The 27,574-nt window shown below is 39.0% G+C and overlaps 1 protein-coding gene across 34 annotated transcripts in view; it reads left to right on the top strand.

The window, feature by feature from the left end:
• The window catches only part of ADD3 (adducin 3), a 191,167-nt gene that overhangs the window by 91,026 nt on the left and 72,567 nt on the right, over positions 1-27,574 (top strand). For 6 of the 34 annotated variants that reach the window (XM_065553560.1, XM_065553576.1, XM_008173497.3 and 3 more), the window contains one exon: positions 26,327-26,428. The exons of 18 other annotated variants lie outside the window; for them this stretch is intronic. The gene's annotated coding sequence lies outside the window, so the exon portion shown is untranslated. Of the gene's footprint in view, positions 1-3,161; positions 3,492-16,972; positions 17,067-21,286; positions 21,410-26,326; positions 26,429-27,574 lie in introns of those variants that run through there. 10 more of the 34 variants (XM_065553579.1, XM_065553580.1, XM_065553566.1 and 7 more) reach the window with 8 other exon arrangements.

Genomic DNA, 27,574 nt, shown 5'->3' with positions numbered 1-27,574 from the left:
TGATAACCTGGAAGATCATTTGGGCCTGTGTTGTCCAGATTTATTACATGATTTCAGAAGGAATTGTCAAGAATTGGGACTAAACAGAGTATTGTCCATAGTTTCTCAACCCAATCAATAGAATTCAGTGTCTGACTATTCACATCCCACAAACTGCAATATCTTTCCTACACGCTTTCTTTCCTGATTTTTTTTTTTCTACAGTCCATAGAAAGGAGAATTCAACAACTTTAAACTACCTTTGAAGCAGTGTCAGTGGGCCCTTTGTCCAAAAGTCTCAGGAGTCTACTCTAGTTTATTATCCCAGTTATGTCAAAGTGATTACTTTTATTAGATTATAAACTTTTAGAGTGGTGAGTCTCATAATGTACCTTGTATATAATCAAGCACACCTTGGAGCTTAATAAATGCTCCCAATTATAGATTTAAAATTGCTACATGAATCTCTTGTGAAGGAAAAGATGAAAATGGAGTTGGCAAGAACAATTGCCTAAGTATTTTCACAGTTCACCAATGCCAGAAAGTTCCTCTAGGCTGAATACTTTCTGTATGTGCTAATAAATTGGTGTACTCATGAGTTTCTGATGTTTTTTTGGTTGTACCCTGCTGTTAGTATTTTTCTCCACCTTGAAGATCATAACAGAAAAGTAGTTGTGGTATCGGCATTGAGACCATGGACGTGCCTTCCTTCCAAAGATGGCTGTCATAGCTTCAGTGGAGCTCCTCCTTTTGGACACATACCAGGCCGCTCTGTTTGGATCCCAACACACTGGACCCTGTGCTTTACATCTGTGCAGAGTCCAGGCACTGCCTCTGGTTTTGGGTTTTTAATGCACAGTCTCAGGGTGCAGATTTTCTTTCAAACACCCTCTTATGAGAGCTGAGGCTCCATGGTTCGACTACCTAGGCCCTGTAACTAGTGTCGACTTCCCCAGAATCCCTAGTCATTTCAGCATACCCTATCCCAAAGCTCTAACCGTATGGGCACTTCAGTTTCCAATTGACCTCTTGAGGGACATGTGATTGTTGAAGCAAACAGGCACAGACTTGAAAAAAAAAAAAATCTGATACAAATTGCTCTTTAATGTAGATAGCGCAAGAGAGTTCCAGATCTAGGTAATGTTGCAGAAATCTCCCATGTTGTCCACACTGGTTATTTGGGAGTCTTTTCCACCAGTAAAACTGGCAGTGTGGGAGACTGTGTGACTTAGTCTGATAATGATTTGGCCCTTTTAAAAGAGAGGAGGAATTTTTTTAAATATGTTGATGTAATAAAAGACTCATCTTAGGAACTTAGGTGGTGAGCAGGAAGATGGATTCAGAGAAAGACAAAACCCTTTTTGTACTGCTACCTTTTGGTCAAGAGGATAGAGTATAAATCTTCCGTTCTGGGTTGTTACTCTGAAATGCCATTACAGATAATAATTCTTTTCTCACCATCGTTACATCCTGTGTTCATACAATTTCTTCTTTGTAGTGTGAAAAGATGGAATTGTTACAATGCTGTAAGGACAAACTGTTTTTGTGGTGAGATCTTCTATGGAAAAGGAGAGACCAGTATTTTCACTTATTATATTAGTTTCCTGTTCAGCTGAAGAAATTATTCTGTAACTTAGCCCATATTTGCTAGAACGATCACAGCCGTTTCCTGTGGTGTGTATGGAAATGATTTTATATCTCTCGTCCATCCACCCAGTTTTCTGTGCTGATTGTGCTAATGTGTTGAACTGTACTATTTACTATAACAAACTATGTCAAAGGATTGGAGCTCTGCCCAGATGTAAATGTAAATAGTAGTTAAATATTGGGTTGCAGACACAACTGAAATATAATTGGGGTATATATTGTGCAAGAATGACATTCACATACACCGTAGAAACAAAAAAACAAAAGCAGTATAGGCATTGTTAAAAATGCATTTCATCATTTCTCCATTATGTGCAATAAATAAGAAATGCCCCCTTTTTTTCAAATACAACACTGACTAATGTGTAAACTGATTTTACTCTATTAGGAATGTGAAAAATTGGAAAATGTATATTTTGCATCCTCAATTCCCCAATTTTATGTAGCAAGGAGGAAGCCTTTAATTAGACAACACATCAGAAAAGCTTCAGAGGAAACTCTTGAATGTTTTTATTATTAATTGAAGGAACCACTTTAGAGGCAGGATGGGTCACTTTTTAAAGAACCCACCAGTTTGATTCCCACCCTGATTCCAAATTTCTACTACAAGAGAGAGTGGGACTCTTCTAGCAATTGTCCTTCCTTCAAGGAATGTCAGACTGAAAGGTTCAGGGAACAACAGGTCCAGTTTGAGAACTCAATAGGATATTCCATTTTTAATATGGCCAGTGTCCACTTGTTCCTCATTATAGCCAAAGCCTCTGTTCAAAAACAAGATGTATCCCCTCTGAGAAAACAGGAAGGGGGAGGAGGAGGAGATTGCTAAGATGAAATGGTCCAAATGTATTGTCCTGGAATCTTCTATGAGCTGCTTCATGTTGGGACTTACTGAACCTGAAGATTTCCATTCCATACGGCTAAATGCAGTGCCTTACATGGTGTCAAGTATTGGAGGGGTAGCCGTGTTAGTCTGAATCTGTAAAAAGCAACAGAGGGTCCTGTGGCACCTTTAAGACTAACAGAAGTACTGGGAGCATAAGCTTTCGTGGGTAAGAACCTCACTTCTTCAGATGCAAGTAGCATTTGAACAGAGGCTTTGGCTTCTTGCATCTGAAGAAGTGAGGTTCTTACCCACGAAAGTTTATGCTCCCAATACTTCTGTTAGTCTTAAAGGTGCCACAGGACCCTCTGTTGCTTTTTACAGATTCAGACTAACACGGCTACCCCTCTGATACTTGAACCAGAAGAGTGATAGAAGAATGGGGTGCCTTCCTTTAAATTCTTGGAAATGAGGGAGGGCTTCTCCAAAGGCAGGCTACCTTTTAGGCAAAGAACTATCAGATTTATACATCCCCATTCATTTCCAGTATGTTCTCTTTGTGGTTGTAGGGATTATAATATAGAAGATGAATTTGTGTCTGTCGGTGCTTTTTCACTAAACCGTAAGGGTGTTCTGACTTTTCTCCCTTACCTTTTGGAGGCACGTCTCATGGTTTTAAATTAATCAAGCATTGATATTACTCTTCTTTCTAGCATCTGGAGAGTGTTGAAGAGTATTTTCCCCCTCCTCTTTCCAAAACCCTATCGTGGAAGCAGTTTTCTGGCAGCAGATAAACTTCCATATCACGTTCACTGTCAGATTCCTGGTCTATGAGATAAAGCAGTTTCATGCTAGGCAAAAGGAGGAGGATGACATTAATGTAAAGCTTCTCATTGACTTGGGGGTCAGAAAAACTAGGCTGTTATTTCAAGATGGAATTATGCAGACGTGAGCTGTGCTTGTTATAGTGGGGGAAAGTTCTGAATTTTCACCAAACAGAAAATTGTTGATGCTTTTTCAGGTAAATACTAGTGGCTTGTTCAAGGTTAGTAACACAGATGTGTGTTCTCTTATTCATGTAATTATGAAACCATGAAGAGAAACTGTTAATAAGCAAATATAAAGGATAACTTAGTTGCAGCAATTCCTTGTTTACATACTGAACATTGTTTCCAACCATTTCTAAATAACAGTACAATGTATGTAGAAAATGCTGATTCAGAGCTCTAGGCTGGAACACGTTAACTTATTAACATGGCTGATTGCTTAATTTTGCCCTTTGGAAAAAATATTTACATTTTAAATGTGTATCATGTTTAACTAACATTATGATAATTATCTAAATTGGATGAAAATGGACCCATGTGTATTACCACCACACTATATTTTGATTTAAAAGTTGCTTAGTGGTTTTACTGTCTGGGAAGCAATTATTTTATGTTTGATTACAGTACTTACAAAACAAATCTGTATCAGTAGAAAAGAAACTGCAGCTTAATATGCAAAGCACAGTGCTATGATATTGGACTGGGGATTGTTTTTTCAACCTATAACCCAGTTTGGTTTATTCAGTCTTATAATTGACAGAATGTGGTGAATGAAAAATAATGGTTTAAAAAATGACTTTTTTCCAAGGTATTGTCATAAGCCTTACAGCTTTCCATTAAATAGGCTGTTAGTCTGTATTCTTAGGCTTTTTTTCCTCCATACCTATTGACATGTCGCTACTAGCGATGACCTCCTTAGCAAATGTTGATATTTAGAAAGGCAGTTTTACAAACATACAGCTTTTTGTGTTTCCTTTTGTCAAAACAGGTTTATCAGTAACAGTTATGCAATTTTCATAAAATGAGGATTTGTGTTTTTACTACTGGCCAATAGCTGTGTGTGGAGAAAAGTTTGTGTTTAACTTTACTAAAAGTGGAATTAGCTTAAATATTTGTTTTAGTTAAATATCTTGGCCTGTGAGCCTAAAATGATGTCATTTTTGTAAGCATTGTTCAGTAGATTAAGTCACTTACAGCTGGATGCCTCTCAGTTCTTGGTTTTCTGCAGCATTGGTTTACAGATTCTTTCTCTAGCTTTGTTTCAGTATTCCAGTGGTGTATTTATTCACTTTTTGCAGTAGAATAATATATCAATCGTGTGGGGTGATATGGAGGCTCTGGTGTTGTTGCAACGTATGATCTTAAGGCTGACATAACTTTTATTTTTTTTTTTTAAAGGAAAAAAGACACTAACCTATTACGTATTTCAGAAACACTTGAGTATGATCATGTATGCCTTGTCTACATTCCAGAATAGCCTCATTTCCACAATTAGTGGCCAGCAATCATTGTTGCTGCATCAGTGCTGACACTCAATATAGAAAAGAATGTGCAGGGGTTGTGCTGATCAGCCTAGTTGCACTGTATTTGAAGTAAACTCTGATTGGCTCAATTGGTGTAAATCTCATCTTGCCCTTGTTTATACTTCAGCGTTAATACTGGTGCAGCTATACAAATTGCTGGCTAGTTAGTGCTTAATCAAGTCTATTCCCAATCCCAAGTTCTCCTACGAGTGATTGTGCATGTATACACTCCACTTCAGGTGTATGAGTGCCAAGTACAATTGACTAGGAGACTTCTGCCAGCAGTGTTACCAGGTGGCACGTGTGCCTCTGCTCTCTTAGTGCATTGAGCCAGTGTCATAAAATGGGCATCTCCACCACCTCCCTCTGTTCCTTCTCACCACCTGCGGTGAGAGTCAGAGCTTCCCATAGCTATTTGCTTCAGTTAGCCAATGTTTTCTGAAAAACTTTATATCTAGTTTAGATAGTTGTTTAGTGTTAATTAGTTTAGTGATCTGTGTAAATATCTAGGGATTTACTATTTAAAAAATTAAAAAAAAGGTTTCAAGCAGTGTGCTATGTTCAGGGTGGTTACCGTTGTCATGGACAAAACAGCTACTTAAACTACCTAGGGACACGAGAGGGACAAATATACAATTTGTACATCCTTTCCTACTAGAACAAAAAAGCAGAGGGCCTGCCATCTAAAAGTTCCCCTAATAAAGGAAACCTTGTATCCCGCATCAGAACTGGATCCTGAACATGAGGTGACAGAAGGTGACTGATTCCAAACCAACAAAAAATACCCCTCCAGCTGCCTACAACTCGAAGTGCAAGCCAGAAGAAAAGCATTGCTCTTCCTCCTCACAGTTGACCTCCTTAAAACACCCTAAAGCTTTCCAATGCTGATAAACATTCAAAATCTGTTTTCACCAAGCCAGCCTTCCAGTAATTCCTCTGGTACCAGTTCAAAGCATTGTAAACACAAACATGTACTGGCTGTGTCAGAGGCAGCACTGTTGACTCTGGCTCCTTGGAGGCTGTTGAGTCTGGTGCCTTTATCTTTACCAGGCTCTTCTTCATCTGTACAGCCAATCCAGATCATCTTGGCGTTGTCAGCACCACTAGCTCCACTGGAGCTGCATGCACTGATAGTACAGCACTTGCATGTCTCAGTGCCTTCATCTCCTTGAGCCTTCTTGTCTGCAAGGGATCTTGTGTCTCCATTTGCCAGGTTCTCCATTACAGCTGCATCCAGCTCCAGTATTGACTGGTAGAAAGTCTTCGGCACCATCAACATCCTCGATGTAGTCAGTACAGTTGATGCTGGTGTTGTCAGTACAGTTGACGCACCCAACACCCTCGATGCAGACACTTCTGGCACTGCCAGTGTTTTCCCCATACCTGACTCATCAGGCATGGTCCGCTCTGCCAGTGTGATCAGCACCACTGAAGTCTTCAGTGTTGTCAGTGCAGTTGGCTTCAACGCTGAGAGTAGTGATTACCTCATTGGCCTTCAGATCTCCTTGTCCTATACTATATCCATACCCGCGGGTGGGTCCCCATCAAAATCCTCACATAAAGGAACAGCCCCTCTGTTTCCTGAGGCATTCTAACTTTCCTCTTCAGACTTGGAACTTGAGGGGAACATGTCACCATCCTGATTTTTCAGATCGACTTATAGACATGACAGGGATACCGGTTGTAAGGACTTTGAATGATCTTCCTACAAAGAAGCCACAAGATGGTACTCTACATTGTGAGGGACTCAACTGGAGAGTATCCCTCTTGCCATACTGGTCTTGTCCCATTCCAAAAGAGTTGAGACCTCCATCAGAATCTCCTATCAGAAGGAAGGTCCCCAATCTCCCAGCCAAGAAACCTCTTATCAAGCTCCGCTGAATGTTTTCTTTCCCATGGGTTTGGACCCTATTGAGGATGGTGAGATACTGGAGGAACCCCTGGATGTCTGTCCACATAATTCTTCCTCTCCACATGAGGCTGTTGTCTGAGTCCACCTGCGGAAGATCTAGTGAGAGGAGTTGCCACTTCTTTAGGAATACAGGTGGAGCTCATTTAAGAAAATCTGCACAACTACCTCAATATTTTACAAACCTCCACGCTAGGAAGGGTTGCTCTTCCTATTAATAATGCCCTGCTGGAGCTGGCAAGAACCCTGTTGGCAGACTCCATCCTCTATACCATATACAGCTAAGAGATCACACAGATGCTACCAAGTTGCTCAATAGAACTGACGTTATTTTTTCACATGTCCTCAACTCATTGGTGGCCATGGCTGCCAATGACTGCTCCCACCTATCGCATCCCAGAGCGACTCCTAAAGAGACAGAGCTGAAGAGACTGGATATGTATGGCAGGAAAGCTTACCTCATAGATACTCTGCAAATGAATGTGGCTAACTATCAAGCTCTCCTTTCCATATACAGGGTTGCTAATTTTACAGCAAAGTTTGCAGACAAACTGTCAGAGGTGAATAAGGAACAGCTTATTACTCTTGTCTGCAAAAGGCACCTTTTGTCAAACACAACTGATTTGGCTTCATGGTCCATGGCCACTGTCATTGCCATGAGACATTCTTCTTGGCTGCAGGCATTCGCAAAATACAATCAAGGACTTGCCTCCTTGAGATCAGCATACTAATCTCACTCCTTATCTCAGCTTTTGGAAGACCCCCTATTGCTCTTTTACAGTGTTTTGGAATGAAATAATATCAGACAAGTGGGTGCTCAGCACTATAAAGGAGGGGTCATGTTATCCAATACACCTCTCTTCCTTCTCCAACCCACCTTACCTGTCCCTCTTTGGGGACCCACCTCACGAGACCATGTTGCTTATAGAAGTACAATATTTTCTGGAATTGGGAGTGATAGAAGAGGTTCCTGGCATCACAGAGGGAAAGGATTCTACTTCTGTTACTTCCAAATTTCCAAAAAGTCTGGTGGCCTATGTCTTATTTTTAGACCTCAGGAAGTTGAACTTGATCTAGCGGTTCAAGATGGTTACCCTCGTTTCCATTATCCCTTCCCTGAAGAGCAAAGATTGGTATGCTGCCCTTGATTTGCAAGATGCATGTTTCCACATGACAATACATCCTTGCCACAAGAAGTACTGTTGCTTTGTGGCAGGAGATATCTACTAACCATACACCGTGCTCCCCTTTGGCCTGTTGTCAGCCCCAAAGGTCTTTACAAAATGCTTGGCGGTAGTAGTGGCCTACCTGCGCTGCCCACGTGTCCAAATTTTTCCTTGCCTGGATGATTGGCTAATGTGGGAACCCAATCTTTTTTTGATGAGTTTATATGTTTGGTTGATAAAGGTGATAGTGTTGATGTAATATACTTAAACTTCTGTAAGGCGTTTGACTTACTACCACATGGCATTTTGATTTAAAAAGTAGAACAATTATTAAATTAACGTGACACTCGTTAAATGGATTAATAGTTGGCTATCTGACAGGGCTCATGATGTAACTATAAATAGGGAATCATCATTGGGTGGTGGATGTTTCTAGTGTGGTCCTGCAGGGATTGGTTCTTGGCCCTCTCCTATTTAACATGCTTATTAATAACTTGGAAGAAAACATAAAATCATCACTGAAAGTTTGCAGACACACAAACTGGAGGAGTGTTTAAGTAATGAAGAGGACAGGTCACTGATTCATAGCAAACTTGGTGAGTGGAGTTCAAGTAAACAGTAGCCATATTAAAACTCATAAATGTATACTTCTAGGAACAAAGAATATAGGCCATACTTGTGATGGACTCAATCTTGGGAAGCAGTGACTCTGAAAAAGATTTGGGGGTTGTGGTGGATAATCACTGAAAATGAGCTCCCAGGCCGATGCTGTGGCCAAAAGGGCAAATGAAATCCTTGGATGCATAAGCAAGGGAATCTTAAGCAGGAGTGTAGAGGTTATTTTTCTCTGTATTTGGCACTGGCGTGATGCTGCTGAAATACTGTGGCCAGTTCTGGTATCAACAATTTAAGAAGGATGTTGATAAAGTGAAGAGCCACAAGAATAATTAAAGGATTACAAAACATGCTTTACAATGATAGACTCAAGGAGCTCAATCTATTTTGCTTGACAAAGAGACGACTAAGGGGTGAATCAATTACAGTCTATAAGTACCTACATGAAGAACAAATATTTAATGATAGGCTCTTTGGTCTAGCAGAGACAGGTATAGCAATGTCCAGTGGCTGGAAGTTCAGGCTAGACAAATTTACACTGGAAATAAGGGGTAAATGTGTAACCGTCCGAGAGAAACTATTGAAACAACTTAGCCTTAGCAAAGGCTTTGGTGAATTCTCCATCACTGACAACTTTTAAATGGAGGTTGGATGTTTTTCTAAAAGATCTGCTCTAGGAATTATTTTGGGGAAGTTCTATGGCTTCTGCTATATCAGCGATCAGACTAGATGATCATTATAGTCTCTTCTGGCCTTATGGAATCTATGAAGTTTACAGTAGTATCTTCATTATCAGACGGCTGTTCTCTCGTCTAGGCCTGAAACTGAATTTAGACAAAACAAAGTTATAGCAGATGCAGCATATAACATTCATAGGAGCAAACCTCGACACCATAACCACAATAGCTTATTTTCTGATGGACAGGTTTCAGTTCATAGTCACTCTATCCGAAGGCCTGAAGTCCAACCCAGTGACAACAGTGTGTTCCTGTACATAGCTGTCGGGCCACATGGCCTCGTGTGGGTACATAATTCCACATGCCAATCTTCACCTTCGGTGTTTATAGGGCTGACTTTGTTTGGTCTAGTGTCTGACCAGGCATCCTCTGGGTATGCTGGTTTGTGTACCTGCATGAGTGCTTCAGCCTCTGAACTGGTGGCTGAACCCTCACAACATGTGCATAGTGTCCCTTTTCTATCTCCAGAGCCAAACTATGACTCTGGTTACAGATGTGTCTACCAAAGTCTGGATAGTCCACCTCGGCTGACTTCCTGCGCAAGCTCTGTGGTCACCCCAGGATGTCTCACTGCGCATAAACATGTTTGAGTTCCATGCAATTCATCAGGCCTGTGAGCTGTTTGTCTCCCATCAAGAACCAGGTTGTGCAAGTCCTTACAGACAATACCATTGCCAAGTTTTATCTCCACAAGCAGGGGAATGCAAGATCAACTCAGCTGTATCGGGAGGCTATCCCTCTGTGGAACCTATGCATAAGAAACAAAGTTGCTCTGAGAGCTTTCCATTTTCCAGAAGTGAGGGGGACACCATTGCAGATTCCCTCAGCAGGAATTTTATAGACCACCATGAGTGGTCAATCAGGACATCCTCCTCCAGATCTTCTATCAGCGGAGCAATCCAGAAATAGACTTTGCTACCAACCTGAACAACAAATGCAAGATGTTTAGCTCCAGGGCAGACCGCATTCCCAGTTCGTTAACAGATGAATTTCTCCTCTCATGGTCCAATTATCTCATGTTCCCTTTGGCTCACTGGACCTGAGGTCTAACAGTCTTCAGGGTGCAGTGCAAGACAAATTTATTTCGTATAACATTTTAGTGTTTTGTTTGGTTGTCCTTGTTTTATTGAATTTAATGTTCTTTCTTTGACTCTGTAAACAAGTGCCTCACTGCTATGGTGATGTTTTCAAAATAAATAAAATAGACTGTTTGAGGTCCCAAATCCATTTACATATGTACAAGCTTTAAAATTACAAAAATAAATAATTTTAAAGGAATTTAAAGGCCTTTTACCATCCCAAACAAAATTTGTTTTTCCTGCAGCTACTAATGACCTCACTACATTAAAGCAGGGATTAGCATTCTGTATTATGCTTCAGGTGTTAATGACACTATCAGCTCTTTCAGAGGGAGCATGAATCCCTGAATCCCTTCAGGTTTGGCCAAGTAGATGGAACTGATTTTCAAATACTTGGTTGTAAATGTTTATGCATTTAAGGCTTTGTGTGTCTCATTGATCTTGGCTCTTGCACAATTTGTAAAATGTTAAGTGTTTCATATCCCTGTTCTGTAGATGAAAACAGCAGCTGCAAACACTTTGAGAAAGTTTGAGAAAGTTATGTATGATACATATGCAAATGTTATAGTTCATCACTGCCTTTTAACTTTTAGTCTTGCTGACTCCGCAGGAGAAGAGCTCTATAAGGCTGTACATAAATGGAGGCTATAAATTCGTGGTGATGGTTTAAAAATTCCCTGCAACAGAGTTGTGGATTGACACTTAAAATCCAGAGTATATTTTCCAGTAGCTTTTAATGGTTTAAAATTATGTTCTATATTAGGGTCTCTTTGATCATTTCTTAAGTACATGTACAATAACTGTTAAAATAATACTGCATTTGTCTTAAACTGATAGAAATAATAGAAATTCAGAATAAGCGCTGAAGCTGTTTCTCAGCTTTTGTTGTTTTGTCCACAGCCAATATTGTAGTTAAGATGCTGAACAATCTGACCTGTTCTCAGGTCCCCTGATGTGGGAAAAGATCAGTTACAATATCTGCTCTCACTGAGGCAATTGTAATTGCATGCTTAACCCTGAATTCTCTAGTTTTTTTTCCAGTTTTTCAGCCCCTTAGTATTATTTTATTATGGTTCTTTGAATATCTTTTGGGGGTTTATAATGTGAACAGAAACTGAACTACTCTTTCATAGGCTTTAAAACAAACTTCAAAGCAAACTTCTATTTTTGTTCCCCTCCCTGTTTCATCTTTCCATGTGCGCAGAGTTTCCGTTTGACTTGATTATTTGTAACTTAGGGTCAAATTGGATAAGTAGCAATTGCTTCTCGGCGTCTATGTGCCCCAAAAGCAATGTAATGTAAAGTGCTTATTTAGAAGCAAATACAAACTGTCATTAAAGTGTGTATTTACAGACTTCAGGAGTGCACCACATTTGGCAGGTAGCTGATAATTGCGCTGAAGAAGCCATCAGTCTTTTGGGTTTTTTTTAAAAAGATATTTTTTCTAAAAGGGGATTGTTTAACGCTGTAGATCAGCAGTTCCCCAAATGTGGTCCACAAAACACTTGTTAGTAGACAGCTTGATGGTTACATGATGATGTATTTTCTATATAAGTGGTTGATGTAGTTACTGGAGGCTGGGTGTTCAGTTGCTTATGGCAGAAAAATAGTTTTAGAAAGTAAAAAGAAGTCTTCTAGACCATCTCTCCAAGATATAGTCCATCCTATGAAAATGTTTGATACTTCCTATTGTAGACGATAATGGTTGCCTGGGCACAACAGCTCTAATCATTTACTACATGGGGAGTTTCATTACATAGATATGCAAGACCATAATGGTTACTTTGGAGCAGTTAGTGTGCCATTGTGCTGTCATATATTCAGAGACTATGTATTCTAATAATGTCCTGTAGTTAGCTGGGAGTCTTTGTCTTATTTAAAATTATATTCTAAAATTCATATGACAAGGTGTATCTGACATTTCAGGTTTATTCTCTTAAACTTAGGGGATGTACTTAGGGCAGGTCTACACTAACCCCGCAATTCGAACTAAGGTACATGAATAACGTAGCTGAAGTTTGAAGTACCTTAGTTCGAACCTACCTCGGTCCAGACGCAGCAGGCAGGCTCCCCCGTCGGCTTCGCGGTACTCCTCTCGCTGAGCTGGAGTACCACAGTCGACGGCGAGCACTTCCGGGTTCAACTTATATCGTCCAGACAAGACGCGATAAGTCGAACCCAGAACTTCGATTTGCTTGCCGCCGAACTACCGGGTAGTGTAGACCTACCCTTAGTGCTGAATGTAGTTATTCACTAATTTAGCCAGGCTATGGTCCATAAACAATTTTGTATTTTATTAAGATGGAATGTCCGTAATTAAAATAGACTATAAGAAATAGTTGCCTGAAATGAATTGTATTACTACTCTATTTGGGTAATGGATCAATTCTTCCATAAGCTCCAAACTGACATGGGTGAAGGCTCCTTCAGTATTGCTACAGCTTTGATGCAGGAGATTTTAGCTAGTAATTCACCATATCACACTTGGTCAGTATATAATGCCTGCATCTGTAACTTTCACTCTATGCATCCGAAGAAGTGAGGTTTTAACTCACGAAAGCTTATGCCCAAATAAATCTGTTAGTCTTTAAGGTGCCACCAGACTCCTTGTTGTTTTTGTAGATACAGACTAACACGGCTACCCCCTGATACATATCACACTTGGTCAGTATTAGTGAAGCGTGTGACATGGTTAGTACATAGACACAAATAATTAACCTTTCTGCCAAGTTTGAACTTTCTAGGTGCTTCACCCTGGAGTATGACTTCTTTTGGACTCTGAGTGAGGCTGCCAGATAAATGTTCAACAGCAGTTTTAGACCAATAGTATTCCAAATAAAATGAATAAAGCATGAATCTCTCTTCCCACTGTAAAAATTCTCAGAACAAAGATGATCCAAAAGTAAACTGAGCCTAACTTTATCCAATGTGGTCATAGTTTATAGGGTCTTTGCAAGGTGGCTTCCTAATAAATTCAACATACTACTTCAAGACTCTGTCTAGGTTAAATAAAACATTTGGATTAGGATGTTGTAATTTGCTTCTCTACTTGAGAGATTATAATTATGGAATGAAAGAAGATGTGTGTTTATGTGAAATACAAGATATCAGCAATGAAGAAAAGAACAGCTGATGAAAATAAGAGCTAGCCCTATACTCTTTATCCCATGTACTTTATTTAAATAGCATCTTTCCTCAAAAGATCAATAAGGCTATTTGCTAGGAGGTTTTTTTTTAAAGTTAATTATCTTACTAAGCTGCTGGAAATTGTATTTCATTAATGTATGTAAAGCATGATATACCAATAGCATACAAAGACATTATAACAGTGAGGAAAGACTACATAGAAGAGAAGGACTGTTTTAAGGTGTCAGGTTTTTCATTGACAAGACATGTTTGACCAAAATCATCCACTAGGCTTCAGTGGAGTTACTCTGGGTCAACTTAGCCCATTCTCTTACTGTATACAATACAAGATATGCACACTTGTAACTACAGAATTTGCTACTTTGAAGCAAGGAGATATTTGTAGATGGATATTATAGATTGGCATACTTTCTAAACAATTCATTGAATGCGCGAGGCATTCTGTAATGTATGTATTCATAAATATGGGGGCTGATTGAGTATTTTTCATGAATCCTGGAGCTAGAACCAAAAAGATCTAGCTATGATTAAGGCTACGTTTTAGTCATAGGTATTTTTAGTAAAAGTCAGGGACAGGTCACGGGCAGTAAACAAAAATTCATGGTCCATGACAAGTCCATGCCTTGTACTGTATACCCCTGACTAAATCTTGGGTGGGGGGCGTGGAGGTGCTGCAGGTGCTCGGGGTGGGGGTGGCTTGGGGGGTGCCGTGGGTGCTCCTCGTGCCCCCCACCCCTGGCAGAGGCATGGCCAGATGGCTCCGCACGCTGTCTGTGCCCTGAGCACCAGGTCCACAGCCCCCATTGGCCAGAAACCGCAGCCAATGGGAGCTGCAGGGGTGGTGCCTGCACGTGGAGCCATCTGCTAGGAGTAGAGGGAGAGACATGTCACTGCTTTCAGGAAGCCCCCCCGATATAAGTGCCACCCAGAGCCCCCAACCGACACCCAAACTCCTGCTGCAACTGGGGGAGGGGAGCAGAGTGGCCTGAGACTGCCCCAGCAGCAGCTGGTGTGGCTGGCCCAGGGGCTGCCTGAGCTGCTCAGGTGGCCCCCAGGCCAGCTGCTGCAGAAGTCATGAAGGTCCCGGAATCCGTGACTTCTGTGACCTCATGACTAACTATGATGTAATCCGTTAAAAGGAGCTGTTCTTAAACATAGTTTCAGTCAATGTCTAAACTTCATTTGCTGCCAGCAACAGCACAGAAGTAAAGATGGCATGGTATGGTATTGTCACCCTTGCTTCTGCACTGCTGCTGGCGGGGTGCTGCCTTTAGAACTAGGTGCCCAGCTAACAGCTGCCGGCCGCCCAGCTCTGAAGGCAGCGCAGAAGTGAGTGTGGCAATACTGTGAGTCACCACCCCCCTAAAGTAATCTTGTTACCCCTGCAACTCCCTTTTGCATCAGGACCCCCAATTTGAGAAATGCTGGTCTCCCCTGTGAAATCTGTATGTTATAGGGTAAAAGCGCACAAAAAGAACAGATTTCATGACGGGAGACCAGATTTCACGGTCCATGATGCGTTTGTCATTGCTGTGAATTTGGTAGGGCCCTAGTGATATTACATGATTACTCAGTAAGACACATACATCTTGATGGTGCCACTGAATTTTTGCCACTTCTTTGCAGGTTTTAACTCTTGCAGTGAAATACATAATATACCACTATCTTTATTTTTACTATATAACTATGTTTTCATATTATACTGCATGCTATTTAAAAAAAAAAAGCATTAGTGCAAGATTGAGGTTGAGAAATAAAGAACTCACACCTAAGGCAATGCCACCACCTTGTAAGTAATTACAGTAATTCCTCACTTAAAGTCGTCCCAGTCACACTGTTTCATTATTAGGTTGCTGATCCATTAGAGAACATACTCGTTTAAAGTCGTGCAATGTTCTGTTACAAGGTTGTTTGGCTTACCCCATTCCGCCCACCCGGCACTTCTGCTGGGGAGCGGGGTTGAGGTGCAGGGGCTTACCCAACTTCACCCACCCGGCATTCCAGCCAGGGAGTGGGCAAGTTCCCGACCCCGCTCCCCGGCAGGAGCACCGGGCGGGTGGAACGGGGCAAGCTCCCATGCCCCAACCCTGCTCCCCGGCTGGAACGCCAGGCCAGTGGAGCAGGGCAAGCCCCTGCGTCATGACCCCATTCCCTGGCAGGAGCGCCAGGTGGGCAGAGCGGGGCAAGCCCCCGCACCCCGACCCCACTACACCCCTGCCTCAACCAAGCTTCACAATGCTGGTTGGGGAGTCCAGTATTAAATTGTTGTTTAAAATTATTTAAAACTTTATACAGTATATGTATATAATATCTTTTGTCTGGCAAAAAACAATTTCCCTGGAACCAAGCCCTCCGCCTCCTCCCGCCCCCCCCCCCAATTTACATTAATTCTTATGGGGAAATTGGATTCGCTTAACATTGTTTCGCCTAAAGTAGTATTTTTCAGGAACCAAACTACAATGTAAAGCGAGGAGTTACTCTACAGGAATTTAAAACTTTGGTTAAGCCTTTTTGGAAATCTGGGATATTTTAACTTTTGATAATGCTTAACCTGGGCACAGCTGGGGAACCATTGAAAGACTTGCCAGAAACAGACAGGAGTGGAGGAGTTTCGTTTCTGCCCTAAACACCAGAGATGTAATAGTAACATGATGATGACGACGACTTCAGAGTTCCCTCAGTGTTTGCATAGCTACTTTTGACTTCATATTTTGGTATTTCTGATCAGCATTTGTTTGCATTACAAAACTTCCAGTGCACAGAACTAGTAACCCAGTTTCTTTCAGACCCAGTTTGTGCTTTAGATTTCATTGTGATCTGTCAAACCAGTCTGAACGCAATTAGTACCACTGTTGTTAAGTTAGGCACATGGAACATATGGGAAACAAGGGTCTTAAAATTTATTTTTACATACACAAAACTCAAAAATGGCCATGCTTTTTAACCTTTCCAACAAATTCTCTGGCGGGACTGACACGAAGCATAGAAAAAAATCCTCTCCAAAGGAATTTATTTAAGAAGATTATGAGCAAATTAAAACAGTGGAGATGGGACCAGTGGCATGCAATGGATGTTACTACCCATTAACTGTGGGGCCACTCATGCTGTAATATAGTGAGATCATTTGTGATTACACATATTGAATAATTTAAAGATAGATGAAATGCTGCTCTCATTCACCTAGTACTTTTTTACTGATTTGGCTTTAAGGGGATGAGAAGGGAAGGTGATATAAACAATTCATCCTTTTTTCTGTGCCCCACCCCATCCCAAGTCAGTTATGGAGACTGATTAGATCCCATGAGAGACTGTAAACAATTGAAAGTTTAAATGATTTTGAAGTTTCCCAAGCTAAGGTAGCCCTCCACTATTGAGTGAGACAGTGTCAGTCTTCTGGAAGCACATGTCTGAATTGTACAAAAACTCCATATAAAAATGTACTATTTTAACACAGAATAAATTTTATATTAATTAAAGTGAAAGTGTATTTTTTATGTTACATTCTTTGTTTCCTCTGGCACAGACGCAATGATACAGGCTATACAATTTCTAACAATGGACATCTTTGTCATTTGTATTTGGCTGGACTGATTATCATGTAAAGTACTTTCCTCAAGGTGAGTCCTAAGGTCACTTGAAACTGCTTGTAACCTTATTTTTAGGTTATTCCCTGTCCCATTTCTGCAAAACATATTCTCAAACCCATTGGCACACACAGATGTAGTTCACCTAACTATGAATCCAGTAAAACATACAAGCTAGTACCTATTGATATTTTAAAATTAAAAGACACTTCTCTCAAATTGAGAGAGCGCATTTTGACAATTACTTCTTACTGCTTGGCATTGCCCCTTGAAATTGTGAAAATGAAATGTTTCCTTACTGCCAACAGTTTGTTCTAGGCCGCCTTCTCATGAGTAATAGCGCAGTGTGTACCTCTCCTGAACTCTAAGAACCCATGCTTGTGGAGATAAAATCCATGCCCTATGGCTTTTGATGGGATTTTAGATGGGGTGGGATCTGAGTACTACAGAGAATTCTTTCCTGGGTGTCTGGCTGGTGAGTCTTGCCCACATGTTCAGGGTTTAGCTGATCGCCATATTTGGGGTCGGGAAGGAATTTTTCTCCAGGGCAGATTGGCATAGGCCCTGGGGGTTTTTCGCCTTCCTCTGCAACGTGGGGCACGGGTCACTTGCTGGAAGATTCTCTGCACCTTGAAGTCTTTAAACTATGATTTGAGGACTTCAGTGGCTCAAATACAGGTTTGATACAGGAGTGGGTGGGTGAAATTCTGTAGCCTGCGTTGTGCAGGAGGTCAGATTAGATGATCATAACGGTCCCTTCTCACCTTAAAGTCTATGATTCTATGTTATTAAATAAAAAGGTACACTACATTTAGAGCATAGTGAATTTGTTCCAATGGGACAAAGCATTGTTTACTGTGTATAACATGGCTGTGTATGCTAACCAGAGAGAACCTGCATTTTCATGGTAAAAGTACTGGTTCCACATAAACTTCTGTACTGTAATGAAATGTCCTGGAATCGACCACTTTGGCAATGAGCTATAAAATACTAATGTCTTGGCTGAATTTAACATGCCATGGACATGTGGATTCCTGAGAATGTTGCACCTTGTCTTTGCCAGTAAATCACAATAGTGTCCATTCTAGACACTTAATCTGACTTTGCTGGCAATTTTCCATTCTTATCTGGGGGAATGGAAGGAAAGGGATGGGATAACTTTATCTTAATGTAGATATGCAATATGTTGGCAAGCTGTAAAGAAAACCAGATCTGGATTTCATTTCTACTTCAACTTTGTGTGATCTAGTGCACATTCCTAACATGTTACAAACAGCTTGTGTCTCTGAAAGTGCAATATCAGTTTTCAGTGGCAAAAGTCCCTAAAGGAAATAGGCTGATGCTTCTATGTGCAAACAGCTGGGCGGTTGTGGATGGAATTAATTGCTGATATATACCGACTGTGTGGTTTTTTCCTTCTTCTCTTGTCATTTCCTTTGCAGCTGTGAAAGGCAAGTTTTTTAGACTTTGAAAACAACATAGACTTTTTCAGCAGTAATAATTCAAGATTACTGAAATTTATATATTTATTTGGCTAGAAATACAACATACAAACATCTCTCCTGAACTCTAAGAACCCGTGCTATTAAATAAAAACTGAAAATCTTGGCTAGAGATTTATATTACAAAGGTACCTAGTGACTTTTGGGTGCCCATCTTGAAAAACCTTAGAGGTTTGACTTGCGGAGGGTGAGCACTCAACGCTTTATTAAAATAAGGCAGCTTTAGGGTGTCTTGAGTTGGGCATCCAAAATTAGTAGTTAGTTTTGAAAATCATGCCCTTACATTTGTAGCTTTGAAGCAGTAATAGCAACGGGATCTACATTTAGATATGATAGTCACACAGGTTTAATTGTTTAAAGTCAGGAATGCTCTGTACTCAGAGTAGTCAGGGGATTTTAATATTATCATGGGATCGGAAAGCCGCACATTATCAACAACATTGCATGCCAAACCAAAGGCTTGTCAACCCTCTCTCAACAGATCACAAATCAAAAAGTGGATTCAAGAGCAGCTTCCAAACACTGAAGGTGTGAGAATCTGTGACGTGCTGATTTAGTGTTAAAATTCAGTGGAAAAATCTGATATGTATTGTAAAGACAATATTTTGCTAGTTTCTACCCTGTAGCTCCCAAAGTCATTTTCCCCACTGTCTATAAAATTGATTAAATTAATCTTGCAACAGAGGGATTTTTAGGCTTAGTCTACATTACAAAAGGCTTGCCAGTATGGCTTATTCTTGTTTCCCAAATGAAATAAGCTATACTGGCAAAAACATTTTTCCTGGTAAAATTGCTAGAAAATAGAATATCTAGTGTAGATGCAATGTAGTGCTGGTATGAAATGTAATTTTTTTTTAAATCACCCCCTCCCCCAACTGACATTTCTGTTCAGAAAATAGTTTCTAGTGTAGACCTGGTCTTATGAATCTGAATAACTTTAAGCTTTATAAGCATTTCACGTTAGAATATGTCCCCAGCTGCTTGTGTTGAGTAGCACCTTGTACCACAGGAGGTCCCAGTGGGACTGCTTGCAGTGTGAGGTGCTGCTTACTGTGAGTAGGGGTGGCAGAATTTGGACCAAAATGTTTTTAAGATTGTGGAAAACAACAGTAGGATTAAGAATGTCCAGGTTAGTAACAGTAAATAGATAGAATAAAGCTTTTTTAAAAAGTCACAACAAAGTGAATATCTGTGCAAAGTTAAAGTCCTTATGTAAAACAAGCTTATGTACAGATACAGAATTATTTTATTTTAAACATGCATATATTTTTGAGCCCGCTGTAGTGGATATCTCATGTAAAGTACTTTTTTGGCAGGTAATAAGAGTTATGGAAACAATTAAAATTCTTACGCAACATTGGATCACTTGTTTATTTGGAAGAGTGGGTGGTGTTTGGGAAATAAAGAACAGTTCTTTGCTTTAAAACAAAAATTGTTTGCTTTGGAATGATACGTATCTGGGGAGTTTTCACCAGAAAGCTTTGCCTTTTTTTGTCTCGTTTTATGTGTTCTGTTTTTATAAACTCCTATCAGAGAATCCTGAAAATAAAGAATAGTTTGATTTATTATGTATATTTTGTCTGATAAATACAAATACTGTATATTGCTTTACTGGTAAGTATTAACATATAAAAGAACTACTGTATTTATTTTAGTTGCTGGTAACATGTTTGTGTTCCTGTTGACTTGAAGGCACTACAAAATTTTGAAGACAAGATGAAATTTTCATTGCAGCGAAGGGCATGTGAAACCTGGAAAGGCTTAACTTAGAAATGGACCAATTTCTGTGCAACCTTCTTGTCAATCCTTTCCCAGACAGTTTTCTTCTAATGCCCTATCTGCCTAACTTAAAGGTTTAAGGGTGGGAAAATGCACTTCTCCTAAGAATTGATGGAGGTTATGAGCAAAAGCCCACATTTTTAGATGGGAAATTTTCCAGTGTCCTGGTGTGCTTGCGGCTGGACGTTCTTGTAGATCGCATCAATACTTGGTAGTGTTATTTGCCCGCCAAGCTTGCAAATGAATTTGCATTCTGAGAGTCTTGTAGTAGTGGGTCCTGAAAGTGCTCCACCCTTGCTTTTTTGCATATACTTTTGATAGCTTGAAAAATCATCATAAAGGTCATCTTTAGGGCAAGGTTTCTTCAGAATTGCCACACTACATGGTATCAGTTTAAACTGCAGCTCTTATTTTTTTTGTATTTTTTTTTTAAGCAATGGGATGTCTGTTGCAATGTGCTTCTGTATAAACAAACATAGGTAGTATACATTTGTTAATTCTATGGCAACTGTAAAACCACACAAATGATTAATACTGTAGTTGGGAGGAGTCTGTGGCTTTGTATCTCAGTAAACTCCTTAGTTTCTCCATGCAAGAAAGTAGCTCTGAAAGAGAGAAGTGTTTTCAGTTAGTAGGGGTGAAGATCTTGTTGTTTTGGGGGTGGAAAAAAAATCAGAAGAACATTGTAAACATTTTACTGACTGCTAAGTATCATAAAATGTTGGTATCTTTTCAATCAACCACTTGATTACAATTTAATTACTTGATCCAATATAGAAATTTTGTACATACTTCAGATTGCTCTGTTTGTAATTTACCAGAATTAGCAGACTGATAACTCCATGATCTGGCAATACTGAAGCTTGAGACATTGTGTCATGAACTTTGTGTAAGAGTGGGTTCATTCAATAAAAAATAAAAGGAGCATTTAAAGACCCTTTTATTCCTTCCATAAAGATGCTTTTGTGCTGTTGCTGCTGTGTATTTCACAGAGCAGTTGGGGAGGGATGCAGCAGAAAGTTGTTTGAAGCATATTTTGATTCTCTTCTATTTCAAACCTTTTTGTTTTCATCCTCCGATGTAGTTAGGTGAATGGTGAGTTGAATTTTTGTATCTGAATTATTTTCCCCATGCAATCAGTATTCAGTTAATCTATGTTGACCTCTTCTGCTAAGATTTTTTTTCTCTATTGTTACTGTTCATTGTGGGGGGGGTTGGGAACATGGCGCCTGCTTGTGCTTCCATTTCAATCAATGGAAGCTTTTACTTCAGTAGGAGCTAGATGGGGCTCTTGTTTTGGGGTGTATTAAGATGTGTATTTCCACACTATATGTTCAGAAAAGGGTTTAGTTGTGATATGATACAGTGATGAGTTATTGAAGCTACCTTTAAGATTTACAGTTGAACAATTGCTTATAAATCAATGGATGTGTTTAAAACTGAGTAAAACCAGAATATATCATGAACTAAATCAAAATTACATAATATATGGCACTATAAATAGGGACTTATCAGGGGAGTATGTTTTGATTTAAAACCATAAGAGAAAGTTGTATGTAAGGAGGGTTTTTTAATAGCCTTGAGTGTTGTAAGTAATATCATGCATTTATATTTCCTTAGTTCTTGTGTCGTGAGCAGATTCTAAAAACTTTTTTTAATGTCTTTTAAACTAGATTTTTCTTGTAAAACTGCATTTAAAATTACATATTTCTCTTTGCAAAAATATATTCTATTTAAAAAGTATTTCCTACAGGCAAATCTTGTTTCACCATCTGGAAATAGGTTTTACTTTTTATATTGCGTTTTTTAAACTTCATTTATTCCATTAACTTTTATGAAATCGGGCATATAAAGCTGAGCCTGGGAGTTTGATACTCAGTTTTGGCATAGTTGTTTAGCATTGTTTCCACAGTCTAGCACTCTAATCCATTTCCTTGCCTCATCGAGCACCGAAAGTGACATAAATTGACATAACTAGACTTTGCTGATTGGTGCTGAGGAAGCCGCCTGAGAGGTGAACTTTACCCTACCATCCTGCCAATACATTTACATGGTTACAGAAGCAGGAATTTACATGTCATGATGTTTGCAGTGGGGTGAATCAATTTTTTAAAATATACAGTGTGTGTGCATTTGTAATTGTAACTTGTAGGATTGCCTGAAAGCCCAGAGTTTCACCATTTGGTTTGACTGGCCATAATTTCATCACGAAACAAAAGCTGCATAGGAGTGTCTTCGTTACCCAAAGGTCTGAGGTTCTAAACTGCAGTGTAGGTAGAGGACACTGATTGGGAATCTTCTGTGAAAGAATTTTCTCTGTTATAGTTACCTTTACTCCTGGGGAAATTCTGTGCCAAAAGATTACAAATTCTCCTCACGATATTTTAAAATGCTGCATATTTTTTTTTGTCAAAAAACACAATATAATCATGTGTGGTTGGGGCTCCTGCTGTCAACCCCGGGTAGAAAAAACAGAAAAAGGAAGAATTTTGGTGGAAATAATAAATTCTTGGGGGGAGGGAAGGGGCGAAGGAATCTGTAGGGAACACTAATTCTGTGCAAATTCTGCACTGCGCAGTGGTGCAGAATTCCAGCAAGAGTATTATCTTGCAGAAAGTTTGCTTTCTTTAGAAGTCCATGCTACATCTCAGGCATGGTGCAATTTAGTTACGCAATCTCCTGGAGTTTATTCTGCCATTAATTGCATTTGCCTCATACTCATTAAAACTAATGAGTCATGTGTGCATATCAATAGGAGGACAAACCCTTAAAAAATTTTCTGGTAAATTTGATGGAGACAGAGCACGTTTTCATTATTACTATATTATGGCAGAGAGTCAGATGTCTTGTTAGCAGGATGTTAATTATCTTTAAAGTTCTTGTTAATTGGAAGAGAGTGTATGATGAAAATTTGTAACAAGCAACTTTTTTGATCTTATCATAGTTACTATACTGTTGGATTAATTTGTCTGTTTAGGTATTTATTCCATGCCCTGCGTCATGTCTGAGCACTTATGTACAGCATATGTTAAATTATAATTTATTACAGAAGCAATGTTACCTACTAAAAAGGCACACCATGAATGAATAAATAAATGCTATTTAGTACCAATAATTTCACTGTAACTTTGATACCATCTAATATTTTAGCATTCTAGAGAGGATTGCAGACTATCGTATAGAAATAATTTTAGTCTGAGAATGATTGTCACTAAATTCTAGAAATAGTCAGGTCTGAGCTTAATCCTGAAATGTAATGTACAGAGGATAACTGTAATTGGGGATGCATTTTGCTATATTAATTAGGGCTGTCAAGCGATTAAAAAAATTTATCACAATTAATCACACTGTTACTTAAATAAATGCTATTCTATTGTTTATTTTTGGATGTTTTCTACATTTTCAAATATATTGATTTCCATTTCAACACAGAACAAAGAGTACAGTGCTCGCTTTATATTTATTTCTGATTACAAATATTTGTGCTGAAAAAAACAAAAGAAATAGTATTTTTCAATTCACCTTGTACAGGTACTGTAATGCAATCTCCTTATCATGAAAGTTGAACTTATAAATGTAGAATCATGTACAAAAAATAACTGCACTCAAAAACAAAACAATGTAAAACTTTAGAGCCTACAAGTTCACTCATTCCTACTTCTTGTTCAGCCAGTCACTCAAACAGACAAGTTTGTTTACATTTGCCGGCCATATAATGCTGCCCGCTTCTTGTTTACATTGTCACCTGAAAGTGAGAACAGGCATTCGCATGGCACTGTTGTAACCGGCATGGCAAGATATTTACGTGTCTGATGCGCTAAAGATGTATATGTCCCTTCATGCTTCAATCACCATTCCAGGGGACATGCGTCCATGCTGATGACAGGTTCTGCTCGATAACGATCCAAAGCAGTGCAGACTGACACATGTTCACTTTTATCATCTGAGTCACATTGCAACCAGCAGAAGGTTGATATTCATTTTTTTTTCTTTTGGGTTCTGTAGTTTCCGCATCGGAGTGTTGCTAAGACTTCCAAAAGCATGCTCCCTCGTCCCTCTCAGATTTTGGAAGGCACTTCAGATTCTTAAACCTTGGATTAAGCGCTGTAGCTATCTTTAGAAATTTCACATTCGTCTTTTCTTTGCATTTTGTCAAATTTGCAATGAAAATGTTCTTAAAATGAACAACATGTGCCCGGTCATCATCTGAGACTGCTGTAATATGAAATATATGGCAGAATGTGGGTAAAACACAGAGCATGAAACATACAATTCTCCCTCAAGAAGTTCAGTCAGAATTTAATTAACACTTTTTTTTTTAACAAGCGTCATCAGCATGGAAGCATGTCCTCTGGAATGGTGGCTGAATCATGAAAGATTCAAAAAAAGTAGGACTGAGTGAACTTGTAAGCTCTAAAGTTTTACATTGTTTTGTTTTTTGAGTGCAGTTATGTAACAAAAAAAATCTACATTTGTAAGTTGCACTTTCACGATAGAGATTGCATTACAGTACTTGTATGAGGTCAATTGAAAAATACTATTTCTTTTATCATTTTTACAGTGTAAATATTTGTAATAAAAATATAAAGTGAGCACTGTACACTTTGTAATTGAAATTAATATATTTGAAAATGTAGGAAAACATCCACAAATATTTTAATAAATTTCAGTTGGTATTCTATTGTTTAACAGTGCGATTACAACTGTGATTAATTGCAATTAATTTTTAATCACGATTAATTTTTTGAGTTAATCGTGGGAGTTAACTGATTAATCGACAGGATTGGTAGCATAACTGTAGTTGAATGGTAAGTCATGCAGAATACAATGCAATTTGCATCTTGAACTGCAGTATCCACAGACTACATATTTTGTTTAATAAACAAAAAACATGATTTCTTTGTCATTCTGCAATCACAGAAGAGGGCTGCCACTCCTTCTGTGAAGCAGAGATCTTGGCTGGAGTCCTGTGATACACAGTGGGAATTCACTTCCTGCCAGGAAATGCTCTTTTTTTCAATGTTTTATCTTGCTGAGGCAACCAAGAGTGAACAATAGGCTATTAAAGTATTAGAACAACAAGTGTCATAACTAACCCAATATGTACTTTGTTCTGAGTATTATCCCAAAAGAAAGTATTGGCTAGTCTTCAGAATTAATTCAGTAATCAGTAGCAATAGTGTGTAACAGCCTTAACTATTGTTTTTCAAATATTAAGCAAAAACTTAGTTTTATGTTGAACTTTGAGAGCTTCCTGTCATAGTTTCCTGTAGTAAAAACGATAAAAATAAACTTAGTAATTCAAGAGTATTGGCAAAGAAAAGTTATTTTTTTCCTTTTTGACAATCTAAATTCATTATTTTTTAAAATAAAACACAATAACTATTTTATGGAATTCTCATTGCATTTTGAAGAATGACTCTGACTACATAAATGGTGTAATGAGATTTCATTTTTGGTGTATGTATCGATGTGTAATTGAGCACATTTGATACAGAAATCAAAATCTCTTCTAATTACCAGCCCCTCAAATTCCACCTGGGATCAGAAAGTCAAACTGAATTCTTTCCGTCTCATGCACCATTACTAGCAATGAAGTCTAGAAGGCTAATTACTCTTACACTTTTTACTCTGAAGAAGTCACATAATCTTTAATGACTTTGCACAGACACAAATGAGTGGAATTTAGTAAACAACGCTGATGATGCACCAAAAGGAAAAGAATTCAGTTTGCTCTGCCTGTGCAGCCTCACAAGGAGTAAAATGTAGTGAAAGCACATTTTAGCCAATACAATAAAGAGACAGGGACTCCACTTTATACCCATGTGAAATGGATCTCTTGAATAAAAAGGTGTCATTTTTATATAGATGCTTTCTTCAGGGTAGAACTGCTCTTTAAAGAAAGTTGAAGCTTGTTTCACATTACAATCTCAGTTTGCACAGAGACACATACCCTTAACTAACAAAAACAAAACCAATCCTCCTGAAATTTCATACCACATCTCCTTCCAGGGTAGAATTTTTCTGCCTGCATTGTGGTGGAATGAACAGATCTAATCCATGAGTAATGTCCAGACCAGTGGATGCCTTCCATTATGAGAAATAAAAATTAAGGTAAGGAGACTAGTTTTCTGTCTTACATTGTGTTTGTTTGGCATACACATCATAAAAAGAAAATTTCTGTTTAATTTTTTTTGCAAATATTTAATATTGTGGGATCGCTAGATGTAATTTGGGTTACTATCCACACACTAATACTAGGTTGCTCATTTAGGCCCTAATCCAAAGTCCATTGAAATAAGTGGGAGGTGTTTCACTGACTTCTATGGGCACTGGATCAGGCTGTTAGAGATCAGTTCTGAAATCCTGGGACTTTCCCAATTGACTTCATGGGGAGCAAAATCAGGCTCTTGATGCAGGAAAAAGTATTTGAAAGTCACTGTGTTCATCATCTTTAATTCAGTATGGGCATATAAAACAAATCTATAGCAGTAGCTGTACTAGGAGATACAGTGTGTCATGCCTCTGCTCTATTGGGCATCGTGATGGTCATTCTTATTTCATTAGGTGGTTGGCACTGGTTGCAGGCCTTTTTCACAAAGGAATTTCTGTTCAAAATATAATGTAACAAGTACATTCATATGTTAGCAGCAGGTTCCTATGGAAACTTTGTAAACTGATGTTAACAGACAGAAGCAAAGGCTTTACTGTTGTGGGAGCACTTCTATATTTTCTGTACATCTTTCATAGTAATTTTCTGTTGTGCTATTCTGATTCTGCATAATCCGAAGACTTTTTTATTATTTTCTTTAGAGAAAGGGCACTAACATGCTTTTTGAATGCATGGATGATGGGATTTATTGTCATTATTGCAAAATAAGGACTAACGTTCAGTTTCTTGCTTAAGACCTCTCTTGGGTATAATACATAAAGTATCATAGAATCTCAAGCTTTGAACTGGTTACCTTCATGTTTAGAAGCGATAATTTAGCAGGATATGGCCAGAAACCTTAGAAATATTTTTAGTTCAGTAGGTATCTGATCTTGTTTGAGGACTGGTCCCTATATACATTCCACACATGAATATGTATGTGCTCCATGCACCTGACACTGGAGATTTATAGCAAGTAGTGTCTGTTGGCCCATGCATAAGCCGTTGCTCTCCTCATGCTTCAAAACAAGGGCATAAAGGGTGGCACGGACCAATGCCTCTCCAGTTCCTTCTTACCACTGCATGGCCTGAGTTGGAATTTGCTGCAT

The sequence above is a fragment of the Chrysemys picta genome, chromosome 7, assembly GCF_011386835.1.
Source record: "Chrysemys picta bellii isolate R12L10 chromosome 7, ASM1138683v2, whole genome shotgun sequence".
Lineage (NCBI taxonomy): Eukaryota > Metazoa > Chordata > Testudines > Emydidae > Chrysemys > Chrysemys picta.
This window is presented reverse-complemented; position numbering and strand designations above follow the sequence as displayed.